Genomic DNA, 22,028 nt, shown 5'->3' with positions numbered 1-22,028 from the left:
AATATCTAACAGGGGCTAGAGCTTTATAGAAAACACCTGTATGTGTGTTACCTCATGTAATCCTGCAAGGGCTGTCAAGTAAGTATTATTTCCACTTTATGGATGAAGAAATCAAGGACTGGGAACGCAGAGTTTCATAAGCAGCAGAGCTGGGCCTCAGACCCTCTTATTTTTATTTCCCAACTTATGTTTCCCACCATCGCAATTGCTGATAAAAAGATCAGGGCATCCTGACATTGTAAAAAAAAAAAAAAAATAGTGTCAGGCTTGGAGTGGGGTGCTGATATTTTTTTCTTCAATGGAGATCTACTGACTGAATGCCAGAAAGTGCATGTAATAGAGTTCCAGTTCTGATCCCAAGCGCTGTCGTTTTTGCTTTTCAGTTTTCCCTGCCCGAAAATCAAAGTTTTTTAATGGAATGATTCTTGTCGAGTATGAGCAGGTAAATGAACAATTAAAGTGATTCTTTTGGCATTAATTGTTTTGTTTAGCATCAATAGTTTAAAGATATGTGATTCTTTGAAGAAACAAAAATGGTATTTTTCCCTCTACGTTTCTGTTTTCCCTTGAATTTGGAGAGAAGTATGGAGCTAATAGTATTGAACAAGGTCAGGAGGAAAGGCGAAATTCAGAGTTGACAGTTACTCCAAATAAAACCAGATTGGCTACTTTCCACGGGGAGCTCTTGTTTCCCACTCTCAGATCTTCCCCCAAGCCCTCGCACGGCCAGCGTCCTCCCCAGCCTCTACATGACCTAATTCCTCCTGCTTTTCTTCCATTAAATATTTTTATTATGACAGGAATTCAACACGTTGAAAGACAACTAAAGCTGGCGTTTTTGTTTCTTGTTTGTTTGTTTTTGGAAGTGCAACCATTATTGCACTTGAACGGCGGGTGTTGAGAGCCCAAGGAGGAGCTGAAGAAGGAAGGGATCTATGGACTGTGGAGGCGAAGTCAGCAATGAAAGCAAATGTGGAAAGGAACTTCCCACCAATCTCCAGGCGGTGGAAGGGAAGGCCATCTCTTAGTGGCATCGTAGTGCCGGGGCTGCCCTTCCAAGGAGCCAGCAGCCCCTCCGCACACTTAACATTATGAAATAGGATTGAATAGGCTTGTAGGGTTGGGTCTTAGGAGAATTTGGGGCATCACTGGGGATCCCTGGGTGGCTCAGTGGTATAGCGCCTGCCTTCGGCCCAGAGCGTGATCCTGGAGTCCAGGGTTCGAGTCCCCCATCAGGCTCCCTGCATGGGCCCTGCTTCTCCCTCTGCTTGTGTCTCTGCCTCTCTCTCTCTCTCCCTCTTTCTCTCTCTCTATGTGTCTCTCATGAATAAATAAATAAAATCTTTAAAAAAAAAAAGAAAAAAGAAAATTTGGGGCATCAGCGAGGGTAGGCCGGGGTGATCCATGAAGCTTCTGAGATGGTAAATAGTCTGTGAAACAGAAAACAAAGTGTTTCTTGTCTATACTGGATGGCAAATAAGCTAATGAAGTCGATCTAGTTTACTCTCATTTTATTTCCATGTTCTTTTGGTGACTCTGCAGTGGAAGGATCAGGGCTTCTCAGATAGGATCCCTATGCTAGTATTAACAGAATTTGAGGTAAACAGTTATTACTTAACTGGACAAAAGAACATATGAATACAAACAAAATCTCTACTGTACAACCCTTTCCCTGTGACGTGTAACTCAAAGCTTTAAAAAGAAGCACGAGGGATCCCTGGGTGGCGCAGCGGTTTGGCGCCTGTCTTTGGCCCGGGGCGTGATCCTGGAGACCCGGGATCGAATCCCACGTCGGGCTCCCGGTGCATGGAGCCTGCTTCTCCCTCTGCCTGTGTCTCTGCGCCTCTCTCTCTCTCTGTGACTATCATAAATAAATAAAAAAAATTAAAAAAATAAAAAATAAAAAAAAAAAAATAAAAAGAAGCACGAAGCTCGGAAATAGTACCCCTGCAAAGACTTCATTGTCTTGTCTGTGCACATTTGTCTCTTCCCGTCTTGTTCATCCTCCCCTTTTCTGTTCCTCCTTATATTGCTGTGCCAAGTCCAATACAGGCCAGTAGGAAATAAATTCAGAATCGCGAGAAAATCAAGCACGAAACAAATAGAAGAGATGGACAATCCTCAAGCCCATTGATCAATATCCACGAAGCTCATCTGAATTTCTTTCGAATCACTGGTTCACGCAGTCTTGTCTTCTCTTCTCTTGTGTACCCGGTACCAATAGCCTGAGACTACAGTTGCCTGCACTTCCTCCTTAGAAACACTCAGTCACTCAAAATGGCCCCATTATCACACCCTGAAAAGAGCTCTGAAGTTAGGACCCCTGGATTCAACTTCTTGCTTTGCAAGTTACTGTGCGTTTAGCCTTCTCCCCAAGTCTTAAGATCAGGTGAGTTGAGCTGGGCAGAGCATGTTGAGCAGTGCCTGGAGCGAGGTAGGTGCTCAAAAAATGTCAGAACGATTCCACCTTTACTCTTGAATTCTCTAAGGTCCACGGTTCTCAAACATGGCGCTAGTGCATGCTTACCCAGCCAGGAAGAAAAAGTGGCTTCCAACACATCTTACACCCTGACCTGTTCTGGCCCCACCATCTTCAAGATGCCAAACTCAAAAAAATCCCTTTCATCCATTCTCAGGTTGAAGATCGAAATCCTCTTTCTTTCCTTCCTCTTCCTACGCAGACGTGCTTAGACAGTAGCATGGTCAGGAGACCAGATGAATTCTTATTTAATTTAAAAAAAAAAAAAAGAGATACAATTCTGGAAAAACTTCATAATACTCAGTTCGGCAAGTACTTATAGAACTGATAATAAATTTTTTTTCTTCCAAATATGATTTGTTTTGGAAATCGAGAAACCAAAGTGCTTCTCTAACGACTTCTGAATACAGAAGATGGTAAACTTACGGGAAGCTTAACATCTTTATGTTGGTTATCTCCATGGAGATGTGAACTTTCCGATTGATTCACTTAATCTTCCAACTTTGGAAGTGGGCTTTTATGCTTTAATGTGATTCGTTTTAGGTCATTTCACGTAAGGGAACCAAACAAGTAAACCAATATTTTTCTTGATGTTATTGGTAAAATTCTGGTCCCCGAGAAGAGCCGTTGTTCACTGTTTAGGTGAGCAAGACGACGCCTCTTGCAAAGATATGCGCTCTCTGTGCGAGCTGAATTTTGTCAGAGGAGCTTCTTGGTGTTTTTCATTTCCTAGGGAGTTCCAGAAGTACTAAAATTATATCGAGATGAAGTGTTTATGTTTCAAAAGTGCAGGCTCTGCATTCCAGGCTGCACACTGAGGGTTCTCAAAACAGAGGCAGCTTTAGTTGAAATTTGGGAAATAAGGGTAACTCCTCAGGCCTTGGACTAGAACATATTGGAAAAGCAGAGGATAACCTATCAGCCAGCTGAAACAGGGAACAACCAAATTCTAGGGTTGGCATGCCTTTCTGTAAAGGGTTGCACAGCAAACACTTGAGGCTTTGTGGGCCGCGCGGCCTCTGTTACGAGCTCTGTCCTTCAGGCTTTGCAAGCCTTACCGGCTTACAAGCTGTAGTTTGCCTGCCTTTGTGGGTCGTCTAATCAAATGTCCGCCAACTAGCTTCAATGATCATTTTTTGGGGGCTTAATGAAATAGGTAGTTTTGGTGACATAGACGCTTTCCTGGGAAAGGTTGGGCTTGTGCTTAAATAGGACTTTGCCTAACATTTTACCAACAGAGTGAATCTACTGCGTAGAACACTGTTCTCTTCAGGAATGAAATGCAAGGGCTTGGGAAATATATCAAATTACCCCTTCCTTAGCATCAATTAAGTAACGAGGGCCGAAAGAGGCCCTAGAAGTTGCCAGAGAGTACATGGTACCTGGCCCGGGGAACAGGAGATTGAAAGGAGCCGGGAAAGGGAGATGTTAGCTGCCTCCCTTAAGCAATTATCCACAGGACTCGGCTGACCACCCAGTAATAGTTTGTTGTTTTCTACAAAGGCATATTCTTTGGGATGATCCAGCGGGGAAAATCCATGTATAATACACGATGGTAGGATCTATAAAAGAAATAAGAACAAGAGGTAATTCTTTGAAAAGTCCCTCTGGCTGCTGGTCTCATTTCTTCTCTCTGGCCTCCCCTCCCATTCATTCTGGTTTGGTGTCTTGAAATGTGTTCCTACCGCGAACTATCCCCTCTCTTTAAAGCTGGGCTGCCTGTAATGATGGGAGACTATCAATAGGACTGGTAGCTATCATTTAAAAAAAATGTTATTAAAAATAAATAAATAAAAAATTTTAAAAATGTTATTAACTCTTTGCTATTTCCTTAATATTTCCATTTAAGTTGCTAAAACTAAAAAAGAAAAGAAAAGGGGAAAAAACAGACAGTAGGAAGTGCTGCCCACGCATCAAGACCCTCTTGTGTGTTTAACCCATTCGCCGTGAGCTTGATTTACAACTGCTTTCCCGGCCTGATGAATCCCACATGCCCCATAATTTAAACATCTTAATGTGCCTCTCACTGGAGTCCCTTTTTATTTGAATGTAAATTGATTCTGAAACTGCTCCCAGTCAGAAGTTTGTGTTTGAAATACCGTAGCTTTGAGTCAAATATGGTCATACTAGGGTTCAGTCTGCGAGCTTAGAGGAACGAGGTTCAATTGCCGGCATAATTAACCTGCCTCAGGTTAATTTAACCATAAAATATACACTCCAGCTGACTGTTGATCCTGCCATAAATAAATAAATGGCAGAGACCCTGAGCCATTCGACAAACGGACTGCAGTTTGCTCGTACAAATACAAAAGAACTTTGAATTTGTGAGTTTATTCCTTTTTTGAGGACTTTTAGGGACTTTCCGTGAAAGGCAGACATGATTCTTGCAGCATTCTACACCTGAGAGCAACCCCAGTAATTCTTACCTAGTCTAGGTAAAGCCAAATATACTCTATATAAGACAGCGACTTATCTATCATCTATCTCATTCAAAAAGAATATTCTGGAAGACATATCTCTTTTTGTAGGTAATTCTGGAATTTAAGAATCATTTCTTAAATTCCGCTGCAGGCTTTTAGCACAAGGAAATGTCAAATTACACGAAATATTTAGCGACAATTATAACTGTTTTACTTTTTTTTTTTTTTTTTTGAAGTACTTGTTCAATACCTTACACTTAAATAGCCAGATCTGTATTTTGGACTTAGATTGGATATTTTCCTAATAAGTCTTGGTAACATTTTAAGTCCTACCTTTCTCCTTCAAGCTCAGGGCAGAATGTGTTAGCTTCAAATATGCCTGGGTTCAGGCGCTAGCTGTCCTTGGAGACAAACCACAGGCCCTTGACCCGATCCCCTTCTCGGAGCCACAGCCTGAGAGCTGGGAAAATGTCTTGTGTGCTGAGGCCAGGCTGCCTAACACAGCCAAACGAACAAAACAACAAAAAACATGAATAAAGGAGGCAGTGGGTGCACAAATGTACCCAAAGATAGGCTTTGAGCTTAGAAAAGTCCAGAGCTCCACAGAGGAGGCTAGTACCTTGGCCCTAGTCTAGGTCAAAGAGCCACAAGCCATGATTGAAGCAAAAATCTTCCTCCCAAACACAGTGGATGGTGACTTCCACCCAGAGAACCAACCTCTTGGACAACTGCTTTTTTTTTTTTTTTGTCTCAGGAAATTAGGTTGTGGTGTTAAAAAATTCCTGAGGCCTGGAGTAGATAGAAAGGGCACAGCAGTTGTTTCCTCTGCACCAGAAATTGTCCATACTGCAAGCTTCTTGACATGGGAGAAAGGAAAGGAACAAGCCTGCTTTAATAACATGCAAATTTAAGTTGTCAAATAGCTCTTTACATTTTTTTTTTTAGATTTTATTTATTTATTCATGAGAGACATAGAGAGGGGCAGAGACACAGGCAGAGGGAGAAGCAGGGAGCCCGATGCGGGACTCGATCCCGGGACCCCGGGGTCACGTCCTGGGCCGAAGGCAGACGCTCAGCCGCTGAGCCCCCCCAGGGGCCCCAGCTCTTTACATTTATCTGGCAGTGTTCATCTGAAAGGACACTTTGTCATTTACTCATTCAAGGGCACGTTTTTACTGAGCGCCGCTGTGCCAGACGCTACGTTGGGTGGAGGGCATTCTCGCGTGGTGCCTGCCCTGCTGTAGCACACGACGTGGGGCAGGGAGCAGACAAGTGACGTGCTGTGAGAGGCGCTGAGAAGGATGAATAAGATGTTAGAGGTGGAGGCGGGGGTGCAGAGGGAGGGGATGGGGAGCTGGTATCTGCGGAACAAGGGGAGTCACCGAGGTACAATCACTGTGGAGCTAATGACACTGAGCTTCAGTGTCCTTCCCATGTCCTGGCCTCTTCCAAGGCCCAGAGGCACCCCGTCATCATGTGTCTTTGTGAAGTTTGCAAATTTAAGATTCTAAAAAATTGGTTTTCCGTAGAAGAAGATTCCCTCCAATTGCATGAGTTTTAGGGCCCAAGGAGTCTGGATTCATGCTTGGTGGCTAGGGGAGATCTCTCAGTGGAAGAACTATTTCAGTTGATTTCAACAGGATCAGAAGGAAGCCGCCACGCTTCCTTCCAGGATGGTGAGGGTTGTGGTCCGGGTGGGCCGCTGGGCCATTTGAAACTTCCGAAGCTGGAAATTGCTTTGGGAGGACCTGTGGAGGGAGAGATAAGGCTGGAGACGATAGCAGGGGCCAACGCGGAGGCCGCGGAGGCCGGATTACCTAGTTTGGTTTGTGTCACTGGGGCATGTGAAACCATCAGCATGTTCGGAGCCGGAGAATAACACGATCAGATGGATGTTTTTAAGAGATGACTCCGGGGCCCCTGGGTGGCTCGGTCATTTAAGCGTCCGACTCTTGCTTTGGGCTGAGGTCGTGATTTTAGGGTCATGAGATCGAGCCCTGTGGGGGGCTCTGCGCTCAGCACAGAGTCTGCTTGGGACTCTCCCCACCCCACCTCCCACACCCGACCCCACTATTCTTCTGCTCCTCCCGCTGCTCAGGCATGCGCTCTCCCTTTCTCTCTAAAATAAATAGATGATAGATAAATAAATAAAACTTTAAAATCTTAAAAAAATGACTCAGATTCTGTAAGAATGCTTGATATAGGGTTGGGGGCCATGCTTAGAGAAAGAGGCTGTTGCAATATTCCAAGTGAAAGATGCTGGTGGCTCGGGTTATGGAGGAAAGTGGCCAGACTTAAGGCCCACCTTGGATTCTGGTCCACGGAACCCTAGGACTAGCTGATGGGCTGGATGGACAGAGCTGGAAAGAGACAGAGTCAAAGGCGACAAATGATTTTCTGACTTGAGCCACTGGATGGAGCGTAGTGCTACCTGGGGCCCAGGAAGAGGGAAAAGCTGGGTGGGTGGGTCTGGGGGGAAATGAGAGTTCTGATTTGTTGTATTAAGTTGGCCATGCTTACTACCCAACGGGAAGAGAGTGAGATGACATGGTCTGGAACATAGAGGAAAGCTACAGGTGCAAATTTAGGAGTCGCCAACGTACGTATGATAAACAGCACATTTCCGACCCTACAAGATTCCTACCTCTGCTCTTTTGAGTGGTTCTTCATTCCATAATGTAATCAAACGAGGCAGGAAGAAGCTCCTAAGCCAGATTAAGTAGAACTGCTCAGTTGCAGAGGTACTTTATGTGGAACTACGGGATCCTTCTAGAAAGACGTTGGAGTCTGGAGTACAGCCGGCAGGTTGCAATAATCACAAAAAGTTGTATCAGGAATTTCTCGAAAGGCATTTATTAACCTTATAGTGGATATGGCTTTGTAAGTGTAAATATGCCCATGTTGACATCTCTTTGAAGGTGATATAAAAGCAGGATTATGGAGTTAGACGTGATCCTGTGTTATTTAATCCCACTCGAGTGTGCAGGAATGAATTAGGCGTGTGAAATATGTACACCGTCTCCACAAATCAGACGTTAACTTTGTTATCCGAGTAAGTTTACATTTCTTAGTGGCCTGCGAGAAACAATGGTCTGGCTAACACTGAATCATTCCAGTCAATGAACAGACCCGGCTTTTAAAGCGTACGTGAAATGGGGCCAACATTGTGTTTGCCTGTGGATTAAGACCTTGACTTTAGGAGGTTTCAGGAGGCTTGTGTTTTCCCAGAAGTTAAATACACGTTTTTGCAAATAAGCAAGGAATAGGAATCTTGGCTCATCTGGCTGAAAAGTCCTGAATGTCAACTTTATTTAAACACAATCTGAGGGTTCGGGATCCCGACAAAACCATATTTCTGCGTGGTGTCGGTAGCACTGGGGACAATTTCAAAGAGCTGTGAGACGGAGATACTGGAGTATGAGGGCAAAGGAATCTGTTACGCTGGCCTTTCAAAAATGCTTACATGGGGATCCCCGGGTGCCTCGGCGGTTTAGCGCCGCCTTCAGCCCAGGGTGTGATCCTGGGGACCCGGGATCGAGTCTCACGTCGGGCTCCCTGTATGGAGCCTGCTTCTCCCTCTGCCTGTGTCTCTGTCTCTCTCTGTGTGTTTCTCATGAATAAATAAATTTCAAAAAAAATGCTTACATTTTCCTTATGGAATTTAGGCGAGCACACGTAGTCAGGACTTGCACATGCAAAGAAAGTTGTGCTGTTCTTAAACAGCTTCAGTCTCAGCCTTTAAAAAATGCACAGGTATTGAAATCACTTTGGGATTCTGGAAGGAGATTCTTAGGCTACAAAGTAAGGTGGGTCGGGGAGGACACCTGTAGCTATGAAATGTGAAGATGCCAGAATCAGGGCAGGGTTGGACTTTGTAAGCGTTTTTCCACGGGGGATCTCGTGGGAATGACCCCCGTCTTATTACAGACCCGTTTCTTTGGATGCTTTTCTATTTTTGGTGAGACTTGGTGACCTAGAAGCCCTTTGGACCTTATCTTTATGGGATTTCTGTCCTCGACTGCCCTCATGCATACCATTCCCGAAATACTTCTTTTGAAGGTTAAGCGGGATTTGAATAGAAATCTACTCTAGAAAAAAAAACAAAACAAAACAAGAAGGGAGGCGTGAGGAAGGTAGCGGAGAGTAGGAAGCACCAGCGACCCCCGACCTAAGCGCTCTAGGGGCGAAAATCACACTCTTGTGGCCGCCTGACATTAGTGTTAAACCCTAAAGAGCGACACATTCATGACAAGAAAAAAACGTTGGGGGAACATGGAGTAAGAGGCAAGGCCCGAGCGAGGATTACCGAGGACCACCCAGGGCCACCCTGCTGGAGAGGAGAGACACGCGCTTGCGGGCTCTGCTCTGGTGCATTCCTGGTCTGTGAGCCACGGGGACAGCTGTCACCCTCGGCGGTCGCGGCCTCGGGAGGAGGCCCCTCTGGGTGCACCCACTCTGCCCCACCTGCTTTGAGTGCACCCATTCTGCCCCACCCACTCTGGCTCCACTCGCGTGTACCCACTCGTCCCACCTGCTCTGGGCCCACCTGCTCTGGCCTCACCCACTCTGGCCCCACCTGCTCTGGGCGCACCCACTCTGGCCCCACCTGTTCTGGGTGCACCCGCTCTGGCCCCACACGCTCTGGCCCCACCTGCTCTGCGTGCACCCACTCGTCCCACCTGCTCTGGGCCCACCTGCTCTGGCCGCACCCACTCTGGCCCCACCCACTCTGGCCCCACCCGCTCTGGGTGCACCCACTCTGGCCCCACCCGCTCTGGGTGCACCCACTCTGCCCCACCTGATCTGGGAGCACCCACTCGCCCCACCTGCTCTGGCCCCACCCACTCTGGCCCCACCTGCTCTGGCCCCACCTGCTCTGGCCCCACCTGATCTGGGAGCACCCACTCGCCCCACCTGCTCTGGCCCCACCTGATCTGGGAGCACCCACTCGCCCCACCCGCTCTGGCCCCCCCTCTCAGCCACCGTTGGCACATAGCCTGGCTTGCGGCCGTCGCTGTTCCCTCCCGGGCAGGGGAGGCAGTGAAGGGAGGCCCGAGGCGCCGCTTGCGGGGCTGAGGAGGCCGCGGGGAGGCTCCCGGAGCTCAGCCGCGCCGTGTGCACCTGCGCCTGCAGGAGTGTGTGGCCCAACTAGCGGAGAAACGCTTGACTAAGAGTTACCTGCCCTTTTGCCCTATGGACTGGTGTCCCCCCGAGCGTGAGGACCCGGCTGCAGGCTCCGTGCACCGCGGCGGACACCCGCCCGACCAAGGTAGAAACCCGGCAAGGACCCTCCAGACCCGGGCCCACTGTTAGGGCTCAGGATTCACACCTGAGGGACACACACCTTGTTATTTGTAACCGTGGCGGTGCAAAGGTTACTAGGTCCCCACGTGTGACGGCACAAGACGCCGCACCAACACGACAGCTCCCTTCCGCACCCGGGGAAGGAGGCGACCGCAGGCGTGCAAGCTGGGTTAAAAGAAATACCGGTGGCATTTGCAGGCAAGTGGCTGGGTTAGTGGTTAGGCGGCCTCAGCCCAGGTTACCAGTTTTTCACACCGGGTGAAGTCCTCTGGTTCCTAACCGCTTACGACCTTGACATGTGGTTTACCCCCTAAAGTTATTCATAAAGTTGTGTTAAGCTCCAAATGACATCTCAGTTGGAAGTATTCTTAAAATCATCCCTGGGGTAAAATACCTGCAGGATTTTTTTTGCCCCCAAAGCCATTCTCGGTGGTACCGTGTAAAAGCGACGTCCGCTTTAACCTAGGAGAAGCCACAAGAAAGATGGGCCCAGCGACTCCGGAGGCACATTTAAAGTTCTCAGTTAACATTTTTCTTAAAAGTAAGCTTTTGAAAATAATGTAAAAGCTTGAAGGCTGCTAAGATGGTTTAGTCCACCTTGTAAAATTGTTCCGCGTGAAGACAGGCATTGCAGCCCCACATTTTAAGATGGAAATTACATAATAAGAGTGAAAACATATACAAATTTTAAAATGATGATTTTGTTCAGTCTTTAACATTCTAGTGGACGAGAGTTTGTGGGAAGTATATTTGAGCGTGTGTGTGTGTTTATTCATACCTGTATATGGCTATTTGTTGGGAGTGAAAATATTTCAATCAGCTGATTCCAATTGGTCCTTAAGTATGTTTTTCAGTTAGGGTATGACCTACTGCAGTAATTTAATTCTTTAAGGATTATTTTTGTTATTTCAAGTGTGGACCGTAAGTGCCTTTACTGTAGACAGCAGCAACCTTTGTTCTGTCAAGTAAAAAGCAGCTGTAATAAGACTGGCTTCTTTGCTTCTGTCTCTATTTTTAGTAAATCAAGGATATGTCCTAGAAAATATTTCCTATGATCTCCCCCCCCCCCCGCCCCCCCGCCCCCTTTCCTTCCAGCGCCCAGTGAAAACTAATCATCTTTAGGAAAATTAAAGTCTGTGGATTGTGAGCACAGATCTGACTTTTTTTTTTTTTTTTAAGATTTTATTTATTCATGAGAGACACAGAGAGAAAGGGAGGCAGAGACACAGGCAGAGGGAGAAGCAGGCTCCATGCAGGGAACCCGATGCGGGACTCGATCCCGGGACTCCAGGATCACACCCTGGGCCAAAGGCAGGCGCTAAACCACTGAGCCGCCCGGGGATCCCCAGATCTGACATTTCTAATAGCAAAAACGATTGCAACCAAGAACGCAGGACGGATAAACATTCTATTAGGCTGCATCGCACCTACACCTCACTCCTGCAGCGCTTCTGTGTTCAGTCAACGTAGGTGGACTGCGGTGACGCTCAGGGAGAGGTTGTAAACCCAAGGGCTGGGAAAAGTTCTTTCTCGCTCTTCCCATTTTTATTTCGTCCTTGTTTATAACCATCTTGTGGCAAGAATTGCTGGTATTCCAAACATCTGCTCTGAAATGACCGTCTTTGCTTATCGATTGGAAGCAGCTGTTCAACCTGAGGGGCTCAAGCGCGTTTCCAGCTTCCATAGGCATTCAGAAATGCCCACGCTGGATCCCACATGATCAGGATTGTTTTGCATTCTCGGGATAAAAGCTTGTGGGGCTCCTGGGTTCTCCTTGGGCCTCGGCGAAGGCTTTGCAATTCCTGTGTGCGCTTTTAAAAATACTCAGGTACCAAATGAAAACTGGGCGACGAAGAGAAAGCCGGCGCGAGACGTGGCCCCGAAATGTTTGCAGTCAATTAAAGCCCTGTTCAAGGTTAGGCTGGCGCTCCTCCAGCTGTGGCGTTCCATGTAAAATAAAATAGTGCCAGCTGTGGTCAATTATTCGATTTCCCCCTGAAACCCGAGAAACGTGTAATCACTGTTAATATGGTAAAAATTGATCAAGTGTGACGTGCTCCGTAATTCACTGATTGCAATAGCCTTGCAGGTAGCGGCTCGGGGCGCGGTGCCCACGGATGAAGTTCCTGGGCCTCTGGAGCTGAAGCAAGAGTTAGGTGAACTTTTTTTTTTTTAAAGATTTATTTATTTATTTATCAGAGAGAGAGAGAGAGAGCGCGAGAGAGGCAGAGACACAGGAGGAGGGAGAAGCAGGCTCCATGCAGGGAGCCCAATGTGGGACTCGATCCTGGGACTCTAGGATCGTGCCCTGGGCCAAAGGCAGGCGGCAAACCGCTGAGCCACCCAGGGATCCCCTTTTTTTATTTTTTATTTTTATTTATTTTTTAATTAATTTTTTTTTTTTAGGTGAACCTTTTGACTTCAAATTTAGCCTTAGGACCTTGATGGAGGAGTGGCTAAAGACCCATGATCCATCCTCCTGAGAAAATAGAATCAAGTAGCAAACGTCTGTGTGTTCAATGCTTGTGCTACAATTTGAACAAAGCGGGACTCAGGGTTGTATATGTGAGGGTTACAGTCGCATGAAAGAAAAATCTGAGGTTAAAATCTAGAACATCAAAACATCTTTTTTTGTTCTGGTTTCCCTTTCTACTAAGCTAAACGTATTGCCTCAAAACGTGCAAGTGGCAACGTGCATGTGACCTGGGTCAGCAGAGCGGTGGCCGGGCCACGGTGCGGCCGGGGTGGCTTTCCCCGTCCACGGCGGGTCCCTACCTGGTGGCAGCCCAGCCGGAGGGTCGGGTCGGGGCGTGGGGAGCACCAGGAGCCCAGCCGAGCTCTGCATCCCCCGCGGCGGCCGAGTGCCTCGTCCGCTCCCTCGTCCACCGCAGAGGGGCTCTTACTTCCCAGGCCTTTGGTCGGGTCCCCGGGTCCTCTCGGAGGACTGTCCCCTGCCAGCTCTGGAGGGTTTGCACCCCTGTGCACGCATCGTGTCTCCTGCTGGCCCGGCTGCTTCCGGGCTCCGGCCACCAGCGGCCTGCGGCGAGAGGTCCGAGGTGAGCGCCCCGGATGTCCAGCCCCACGGGGATTCCGGACACCCTCGAAGGTGGATGTCGTGTGGGTGTGACACGGACCCCGTTCCAGCCGCCTCTAAAAGTGGCGCTTCCCTCCACATTTGCGGTCCTGGAGTTGGTGGATGCCTTCCAGGATTACGGAACCACCGGGTTTATGGGATGCTCAGCGGGTCGCTCCTGCCAGGGGTGCCTGTGCCCAGCCCTGTCCCGCCTGGGGCTCACTTGGGTAGATGCCACCTGCCCCCTGGGGTCACTCGGGTAGATGCCACCTGCCCCCTGGGGCTCACTCTGGTAGACGCCACCCGCCGCCTGGGGCTCACTCCATGTAGATACCACCCACCGCCTGGGGCTCACTCCGTGTAGACGCCACCTGCCCCCTGGGGCTCACTCTGGTAGATGCCACCCACCGCCTGGGGCTCACTCCATGTAGATACCACCCACCGCCTGGGGCTCACTCCGTGTAGACGCCACCTGCCCCCTGGGGCTCACTCTGTGTAGACGCCACCTGCCGCCTGGGGCTCTCCCCGCCGCGGGCCGCCGGGAGCCGGTTGCTGGCTAGCCGTGAGGGGTGTTCTAACCAGGGCACTCGGGCCACCCGGGTGAAAGTCCCGACACCTGAATCCACCGGCGGGCCCGTACTCCGCCCGACAGGGTCCTCCTCCTTCGGTCACCTGCTGTGCCAGGACCGAGGCTGACAGCCCCCGAGTCACAGGGGCTGGTGGGGACCGAGGCAGATGAAGCCCGGGAGGCGGAGGCTTGGGTGACTCTGTCACCCCTGAACGGAGACTTTACTGCCCTCCCCCCCCCCCGCCCCCAGCAGTGTGTCATCGCCCGGGAGCCTGCGCTGGTGCCCTCCGGCTGGTGTCCCGGGAAGGAGGTGGCGCCCTGATGCCCAGCCCGGGGGCTGCAGCGCTCGCTGCTGTTAATAAAAGCGAATTAAAATGCGGCCTTTGTCGGAAGAGCCCGGCGGAGCTGCAGTGTGCTCCCGGGTGCGGGAGGCCCGGTGCCACCGCAGGCCCTGTCGCCGGGGCCGCCACGTGTGCCCGGAGTCGAAGGACCGTGCGGGTCCCACGGGAGCAGCTGCCACGCGTGGGCCGCTCCTGCCCCCTCACCACCACCTCGCAGCCCAGGGGACAGCGCCGGCACAGCCCACCTGAGGCTGGTCCTGGGGCGCTGGGTCCCCGAAGCTCCCCGGGCCCCTGCTCCCCGGCGGTCCTGGCCGCGCTCGCCCCCGGAGCCCTCCGTCCAGTGCCCGGCCCGGCCGCTGCCCAGGGGCCACCGTGAGAACCGCCCCCCAGGCCCCCGACTCGACCCGCCGTCCTGCCGGGGGTCGCCCTAGAAAACATCCAGAAGGGCCATGCTGCTGGGGACGGGGCTCTGGGGCGGGGGGGGGCGGCGTCGGTGCCCAGGACGAGAGGTGGAGGAGGGAGGCCTTGGAGGGAGACCGAGGGCGGCACAAATCCAGACGGAGGCTTGAATTCGCGAAGGCGTCCTGGGCAGAGCCGGTATGTCAGAGATGTCTGGGGGGGAAACCAGGGGGAGCAGTAGCGGGTGTAGGGGCACCTAGGGGAGGCCGCCGGGCGCGGCTGGGTAGGGGCTGGGTAGGGGCCGGTGCGCCCAGGGTCGCGGGGTCGAGGCCCGCCTCAGGCTCCTCGCCCCGGGGGGGGGCGTCTGCTTAGAGCCTCTTTCTCCCTCTCTCTCAAAATAAATCAAGTAAATAGTTTTTTAAAAAGGATTTAAAGGAAATTCTTAATAAGGGTGTTGGGGTCTCCCCTTCCTTGTGAATGTCCCAGAAATGTAAGTGCAGGAGGGTTTGTGCGTGTGCCCCTCTCCTCTCGGCCACCCTCCGCGTTCTTACGACCTCTGCCTCCCCCAGGAAGCCCCCACCCGCCGGCCTCAACAGCTCCCTAAGAAACGAGGATTAGGAGGAGGGAGGTTTCAAGGACTCAAAGGACTGGACTCTTGGGGCCTTTTGCTGGAGTCTGGGGAGACCTTGGAGAACTTGCCCAACGGTTCTCATCACCCTTGGTCGGGAGTAACCCTGGGGTGTGAGGTTGGGGTGGCGGGAGGAGGTGGGCCCTACCGGGGAGGGGCGCCCCAAGCGCAGGCAGGCTTCCCCTGGGGAGGTGGGGTTGACTCAGGGCCGGGCCACATCAGGGCTGGGGGGCTCGGGGCGGGCATGCAGGACAGGCCTGGGACTTGGTCCGGGGAGACGGGCACGGCTGCCCACGGGGTGGGGGGCCCCCGGCACCCCTACCAACTCTCAGTTGCTCCGGCAGGAGTCGCCACGTGAAACACCCGCCAAGGCACCGTTCGTTTGCCAGTTCTGGCCGCGCTCACCAACTCTGCAGGTCCGGCCCCGGGGGGTCCCCCTCGGCCCATGGTGGCGCACGCTCCCTGCTGCAGGAGGCGTTAGCGGGCAATTAGACCATGACCCCCCAAGTCCAACTGGGAATCCGGTTCACGACGAGCAGGTTCACCGACTCCCGAATCCGTGAAACAGTGGGTGCCACTGGGGTGGGAAAGAAGCGGAATTTAAGGCGCAGACGGGTCAGATGGGGTTCGCTGTACCTTGGTGTCAACGATTAATATTTTTCATCCACGAATATTCGCAAATACTTTCGGCGACCCGGTGCCTAGTAGGAAACAAACTGGCTTAACAGGCGGAAAACCTGAGATCTAGTCCTGATTCTGTCGATGGTGTCGTCTTCTTCCAGAATGACCGTCTCTCAGGGCAGCCCTGACGCTCTGTCCTTCGTCGGCCCCCGAGGGCCGTTGTCCTCGAGGCGTGAGCGAGGCCTGTCCTGTCCTCGGCGTCTTCAACTGAGAGTCAAATTGGAGAAAACGCGCGTTTGTTTCCTTGGGTTGGGGGTGAGGCCGGCTCGAGGCTTAAGAGCACCAGGAGCTCAGCAGAGCCTTGTCCTCTCGGTGGGAACGTGCGGGACAAATGTTAGGACGGTTCGTTTTTGGTAAACAAGGAGGTTGGCCCAGTTAGAGCCCCACGGTAGAGCTCAGTCCCTTCAGGGTCCTCCTCTTCTCTGGACGTGGAGGGAAGGTCACATTCCTCAAAGGACGTTGTTGACCAAAATAGAGGAGCCCGGGACTGGAATCTTTTCTTATAACAAACAGCAAACCTTTCTTGGTTTCTTCCGTCGTCATCTATCGGTTCTGACGCGGGCAGCCCAGAACAACAAAGACCTTTTTCGAGATCCGGCCCTTGATTTTATGTGACAGTTGAATAATATTATTCAATTATTATTCCCGGTCCTGTTTCTACCTCCAAAGGTAAAGCGTTTCGTAGCTACGGTAGAAAGTTCTTCTAAAGAATTAAAATTCCGACGGAACGAGTGTGAACTCTTAAGTGGGTCATCGACGATTTAATCAAGAATTTAAAATCTGATATGAATACTGGCTATTTCATGTAATTGCATTAAATAAGAAAATGATAATATTAAATAATGAAAATCCTTTACAGATCGTTTGTGGCTTGTCAGTGACATTCTATAGTCCTACTAGAACCTAATTTTCATTCATTCATTCATTCACTTATCTATTTCTTTTCTTTCTTTTTTCTTTTCTTTTTCTTTCTTTTTTCTTTTCTTTCCTTTCTTTTCTTTCATCTATCTATCTATCTATCTATCTATCTATCTATCTATCTATCTATCATCTATCTATCTATCAGCGACCCAGAGAGAGAGGCAGAGGGAGAAGCAGGCTCCCCACGGGAAATAGTCTGATGTGGGACTCGACCCCAGGACCCCGGGGTCACACCCTGAGCCAAAGGCAGATGCTCAACCACTGAGCCCCCCAGGCGCCCCTGAAACGTAATTTTCATTGGATTCTCAATATAAAACTTATCCTTCCACTAGTTCCTGGTCCCTCCTCTCATCTTCTGGCAGAGTTTTCTCTATTTGTGCCCCCCCCCCCATATGCTCACGAGGTTCCCATCCTGAAAACCATTAGATCCTGTCCACGCACTGCCGCGTTTCCCTGTCCTGCGCTCTGTCCTTTCATCCCTTGCTGCCTCCCTTGCTCTCTTTCTCCACAACTGCCTTCCCCGTCCTCCTCCTCCCTTCTCCCCCCGCAACCTCACTCACCTGGTGGGGGTGCCGGCGATGTGTCTGACACTGTGGTGAAAACAGGAATGTGCTGGAAAGACCGGGCTGTGTCCTCATGGGGCCTAATATTTGGCACAGAAGACAAACACTTGATAAACAGGGGGTGGAGTCGTCTCGTCCTCACTTCCTACCTCCGACTTATCCCCACTGGGCTTGATACTCCAGCCCAGGCCAGCAACGACCGCAGTGGACCTTTTTTGTTCCACTTTTAATGTCTCATCGGAGTTCATCACATCATTCTTCTGGAAACTTCGTTCTCCTTTGCTCTGTGTCCCCATTCTTCACTGGGTGTCTTACCCCCTGGGCCGTTCTGGTAACTCTTCTTATGCTCCTCAGTGAAATAAATGGGTGGCATTTCACAGTGCTCTGAGATTAGTCCTTTTGTAACTTTTCTTTTTTTGATTTCCTGGGGCAAACCTACCTGATGCCGTGCGTTCTGCTGCGACCCACATGTTCCATCACACCCATTTTCCGAAGGATGGGCGCATCCGCTCACCTGCTGGGCAGCATCCTGTCCCGAGCTCAACAGGCTCTAAGCTGAACTCATTATCTTTAAAAACTATGCTTCCTGGCTGATTTTTAGAGAATTCCCATGCACGCCATCACCTAAACTGGGTCGTAAAGAAGAGCAGCAAGGTTTTCAGGAACCGGCTTTTACAGGTGGGAGTCAGTGAGATTTCAAAGAGCAGGAGGAGCAAGTGCACAAGCAGCGGGGCCCAGGTGCTCCAGGCAGGGGCCGCATGAGCCAAGGCCCACAAGCAGAGCACGATCGCGGGGCGCACAGGCTGGAAGGGAGCGTGGCAGGAGGGAGGTGTGTGCGCCTGGGAGGTTGGCGCACGTCCCACCAGAGCTGTCGTAGGTCACCAGGAAGCTTGAGCTTTATTCTGCGTGACGTGGGACGCTTGGAGGGATTCTTCAGCAGGGAATGGCCTGGGTTACACTTTGTTGATCGAGTAGAAATAATCTTTACAACAAACTGTGAGGGGGTCCGAGTAGAGGCGGCGGGAGGCGGGCGGGTAAGGGGGACAGGAGAGGCTGAAGGCGGAACCAGGGCGCAGGGGAGGCTTTGGCAGTAGCCTCTGCGAGCCTCGCTGATGACGGGGGTGATGCAAGGTAAGTGGAAAAGGGGCATCAGGGGTGACTCGCAGGTTCTGGGGACGAGCCGCTGCGGAGACCTTTCAGGGAGATGGAAAGAACGTGGGAGGAAGTGGGGCTCTGGGGAGGGGGGCTGTAGGGCCGACCTGCTCCTGTAAGCTTTGGGGTACCATTAGGATCGCCATGAGGATGTGCCAGATGGCCAGTTGGGCAAATGCCCGTGGGGCCTGGACCTGGGTGGGAGGCCCGGCAGGGAAGTGCAGGGGGCCCCCGGGGCCCGGGGTAGGAGGGGAGCAGGGGGCCCGGGAGCAGCTGGCTTGCCCGGAGTGGGCAGCGCGGCCAGCAGGTGCAGCAGATGGGCCGCAGGAAGGGGGCCCGGGGTCGTCGGTGCCCCACCTGGACAAGAGAAGTTTTGGGTTCGAGGTGGTCCCCCTTTGAAAGCGAGCACCTCAGATCGTCAGGTTGTACTTCACTCGCATGATTCTTTTGGTGTTCGGGGGGCTGCATGGCCGCTGCCCCAGTCCTTGGGGGCAGCTGATGAGGGTCGCCGCCCGACGTTTGGGGCCCTGGGATCGGCTGCATGTGGCCAGAGCTTACGGGGTGTCGGGGAGAATGAAGGTGGAAGAGGATCAAAAAGAGTGAAAGTGAAGTTGGGACAGTAGACAGGACAGATGAAGAGTAAAGTTTTGTAGTTTTCCAGAGTTTTGTCACTTTCCCCAAATAGATCCTACGTATTTTCTTTTTAGATTTGTACCCGAGTATTTCATTTTTAGGGGTGTTAATGTGACTGATACTGTCCTTTATTTGAAATGTCACTGTTCATCGCTGCTCTGGAGAAAAGGGACGGACTTGTGAGTAGTGACCTTGTGTTCTGCAACCTGGTTATAACTTCTTACGTGAGTTTCCTATAAGGAGGTTTAATTTGTTGATTCTTTAGGATTTTTCTACACAGACGATCGTGTCATCTGCAAATGAGGGCGGTTTTCTTTCTCCCTTCCCAGACTATGTCCCTTAATTTCCATCTCTTCCTGCGTTATCAAGACTTCATTACAGCGTCGAAGAGCAGTGATGAGAGGGGAAGTCTTTGCCTCATTCCCCATCTTAGTAGGAAAGCCTTGAGTTTCTCACCATTAAGTGTAACGTCAGGCCGTAAGTTGTTTACTTTTTAGAAATGAAGTTGAGGTTTCCCTCTATCCCTAGCTTATCAAGGGTTTTAGAATGAATGGGTGTTGGGATTGTTTAAAATGTTTTTTTTTTCTTGAGTGCCTGGGTGGCTCAGTTGCTTAAGCCTCCCATTGATTTTGGCTCCGGTCATGATCTCATGGTCCTGGGATCAAGCCCTGTGTCGGGCTCTGCTCTGGATGGAGACTGTTTCCTCTCATGTGTTGCTTAGAAGTGTGTTGTTCAATTTTCATTTATTTCGGGATTTCTCAGTTGTCTTTGTTACTGATTTCTAGTTTAATTCTACTGGGGTATGAGAGCAGACATCGTGTGATTTCTGTTGGTTTAGATTTATTAAGGTGTGTTTTATGGCCTACAATATGTTCTATCTTGGTGAATGTTCCATGTCAACTTGAAGAATGCGTATTCTGCTATTATTTGATGAAATAGGCTAAAGTATTTATTATATTCGGTTGGTTGATGGTGTTGAGTTCAGGTATTTTTGATTTTCTTCCTGCTGGATCTGTCCATTTCCAATAGGGCGGTATTAAACCCTCCAATTATAATAATAAACTCACCTATTTCACCTTGTGGTTCTATCGGATTTTACCACATGTATTTTGATGCTTTGTTGTTCGGTGCATATGTGTGAAAAATTGTCTCATCTTCTTAGAGACTTGACCTCTTTGTCATTATGTAATGCCCCTCTTTATCTCTGGTAACTTTCCTTGCTCTGAAGTCGGCTCTGTTTGAAATTAATAGAGCTACTCCTGCTGTCTTTTGGTGTTAGCATGGTATATTTTTCTTTATCTCTTTACTTTTACTCTATATGGAGCTTTATCTTTAAAGTGCATTTCTTGGGGGCACCTGAGTGGCTTAGTTGGTTGGGCATCTGCCTTCAGCTTGGGTCACGATCCCAGGGTCCTGGGATCACGTCCCACATTGGACTCCGTGCTCAGCAGGAGCCTGCTTCTCCCTCTTCCTCTGCCTGTCACTCCCCTTGTTTGTGCTCTCTCTCCTGCTCTGTCAGATAAATAAATAAAATATTTAAGAAAAATAAAAATAAAGTACATTTCTTGTGTGCTTGGCTGGCTCAGTAAGTAGAGCATGTGACTCTTGATCTCAAGGTTTTAAGGTTGAGCCCCATATTGGGTATAGAGATTACCTAAAAATAAAACCTTGGAAGTGGGTTTCTTGTAAGCCGAGTCATTATGCTGTGCATATTACATTTCTACAGAGCAATATGTCAAATATATTCCAATACAATGAAGAACCCCTCCCCCCCCCAAGATAACAAGTGTTGAGGATGTGGAGAAAAAGCAACTGTTGTACAGAGCTGGTCAGAATATAAATTGGTTCAGAGCCACGGGTGGCTCAGTGGGTTAAGCATCCAAATCTTGATTGGGACTCAAGTCATGATCTTGGGGTTGTGGGATCAAGCCCTGAGTTGGGCTCCGCCCACAGCACATAATCTGCTTGTCCCTCTGTCTGCTCCCCCTCCCACCCCCATCATATACTTATGTCTCTCAAATAAATAAATAGAATGTAAATTGGTACAGCCACTGTGGAAAAGCTGTATGGAGGTTTCTACAAAAATTAAAAATAAAACCACCTTACGACCCAGGAATCCTATATATAGGATATATAGGGTATAGATCCAAATAGAAAAAAAAAATCACTATCTCCAAGAGGTGGGGAGGATAATAATTGAGTTTCTTGTAGACAACCTATAGAATACTTAATTATTGCTAGAACTTCATCTTTAACAAATTTAAGTCTCATTTGACATTAAAGAATGTGGTAGGCCCTGGCTACTACTAAAGAAGCCATGGCTCTTTGGCGGGACATAATATTTCGAAACTGCAGTGTGGGGTGCCTTGTGCCTCAGCCTCTGCCTTTGGCTCAGGTCATGATCTCAGGGTCCTGGGGTCGAGATCCTCCCCCCTGCTTGCTCCTTCATGCTGATTCTCTTTCTCATGCTCATTCCCTTTCTCTCTCATGCTCATTCTCTTTCTCAAATAATCCATCAATCTTCATGAAAGTACTATTGCTGCCAATAATAGAATTTTTTAGATGCTCTTTATGAATCTTTGCAGTTCTTTTGTCCTAAGGCTACATCTCACTGAGGGTGTTTACTCCAAACACTGTGTTTTGATGTTAGTTGGTAACATCAACTATACCTACCACCAACTGGTTACGGTTAGACTCATTTGTTTTATCATTGCTCTTTAGGAATTTTTAAAAATAAGTTTTATGATTGTTAATATTCTTTACAGTGTTCCACAATAAAATTTTATGGACTAAAATACATTCAGGGAAATCTTACTTTATACCCATCTTTCCTATTCTGTTTCCAGTCTTCCTTTATCAGTAATCA

This window comes from Canis lupus, chromosome 36, assembly GCF_003254725.2.
Source record: "Canis lupus dingo isolate Sandy chromosome 36, ASM325472v2, whole genome shotgun sequence".
NCBI lineage: Eukaryota > Metazoa > Chordata > Mammalia > Carnivora > Canidae > Canis > Canis lupus.
Note: the sequence above shows the minus strand (reverse complement) of the source record.